Raw genomic sequence first — 2105 nt, 5'->3', positions numbered from 1 at the left:
TTATTCGTCTTATTAAATCGGTACGTACAATTTGTCAGAAATTACAGTGTATCGTACTTCCGCGATCACGATGACAAGGGAGTTGGAAAGGGGTGACGTTTGAAGCTCGCACGTGCTCGTGGAACAATTTAAAAAATGGAAATGTCGCGTGCCGTATCTACCTTTCACTGGCGTTCGGGCTGTTATCTGCTGTCACGTTTTGTCACGGTCGCGATTTGTGTAGCTTTATCTTACCTTGAAATTGAGCGAGCGTTTGAGTTGGAACCTCGTTCAAGGAGATCAATTCCATCGGATTTTTGCGCATGGCAGTTCCGACCGTTTCGCTCTTTTTTATTCCCCTCTTTGACGCCTCCCCGGTTCCAACTTTAATTCTCCCTTTTTTTTTCACCAGTTCCGTTCATAAACGAGCTTCGAATCCGTCCCCGGGTATTTCGAGTGAACAATAAAGCTAGATCATAATTTTATTTCGACCGCTTTACTCTCGCCTTGAAACTCGGATTTTTCTCCCATTCTTTAAACTTTTTTTGATAGCGATACCACTTTCTATGAATTCATTTTTATCGCTGGCATTTACGGTTTTAAGTATATAACGACAACTAGCGAGCGTGAAACGTGCGAAACTTGGTCTTGAAAATGTCCTGTATAACGATCTCCTCCTTTAACCTTTTGACTGCGGGACTATTTTTGCTGGAAATTCTAACGGACGTAGAGATGTGTATTTTAAACAAATATCCGTTCATACGGAACGATAAGACGGAGCTCTGTTATATGTACAGTTTATTCATATAACGTTCAGTTTCAGAGATAAAAATTGAAAACTTAACAGACCTCTTTTCTTGAAATTCAATTTTTGAAACGAACTTCGAACTTTACAATTGTTATTTTCGAAACTAAGCGCCCTATGAATAAACTGTTGATATAAAAAAGTTTCGTCTCATTATCCCCTGTAACCTGATATTTTTAAAAAATTCATTTAACGAACGTAAACATGCTCGATTCTCGAGAGGCGTACGCAAGAATCGTTTAGTCATTGTTTGGAATGAAATTCGCGCAACTCTAGTCCCGTGACGCCTATTAGTAGGCGTTTCGAGTGTGTCCCAGCCCTCTGATCGTAGTCGAGCAACACTAAAACTCTGACGTGGGGACAGAGTAAACGAACTCTTACCCGAACGTGTTTGCAATGGCCGACTATCGGTAAATTAATGCGATAGTGTCCGAGAAACGCTACGGGAAATTCGATTTGACGCGAACGTTCGTGCCAGGATGCCCCGGCGTATAGACAAACGCTAACAGGATGGACCGGTCAGTATTTATTGAAAATCCTTAGGAGAGACGGGGCGCAGAATGAACCGATCAGATAATTACGCTCCAATGTCATTACCAGAACAAACCCGTGGCCCGAGGCCTTATCGTAGGCTCGACGTTCCCGGCTTGTCAATTAAAGTTGAATGACTGCTCTTGATTGGCATCCTCACGCCAGCGACCATCAAAACTCTCCTCGATCCACTCTGTTCGAAGAACGGGTATCACTCGCGAATTTCTACTCCTTATCCGTTGCAGTTGAGCGAATCAATGCGAAACTTGAAATTTTAAACATTTTCAAAATGGAATACTCGCAAATAGCTCGCGCTAACGACCATCGAACTCTCCTCGATCCACTTTGTTGGAGAAACAGGTATCACTCGCGTGATTCTACTCCTTCGCTAAAATTGAGCGAATCAGCGTGAAACGTGAATTTTAAAACATTTTCAAAATGAAATACTCGCGAATAACTCACGTCGTTAATGTTAACACGTCTTTACAAGTTTTTGTGCGCGATCGTAGAACAGTAGACTGATTTACAGCACACATTTTGGCTACTTTATGCGTCGAAAGATCATTAATAGAAGATTCTTAATATTTAGAAGTATTCATTGAAGAACTACATTGGATGCATGTTTATAACGCAGAGGAAAAGTACTTCGTTCGTTTTAGATTACCAAAATAAATGTAGTTTACATCATAATGTAGTGAAATAAATATATATTTCATTTGCCGATAGTAAATTGAATAAATAAAATATTCCAAACTCAGGCACAAATATTTTCGGTGTTTTTCAAATAAAA

This window comes from Hylaeus volcanicus, chromosome 1 (assembly GCF_026283585.1).
Source record: "Hylaeus volcanicus isolate JK05 chromosome 1, UHH_iyHylVolc1.0_haploid, whole genome shotgun sequence".
In the NCBI taxonomy this organism is placed as follows: Eukaryota; Metazoa; Arthropoda; class Insecta; order Hymenoptera; family Colletidae; genus Hylaeus; species Hylaeus volcanicus.
The sequence above is the reverse complement of the archived record's forward strand: the minus strand, read 5'-3'. Positions refer to the sequence as shown.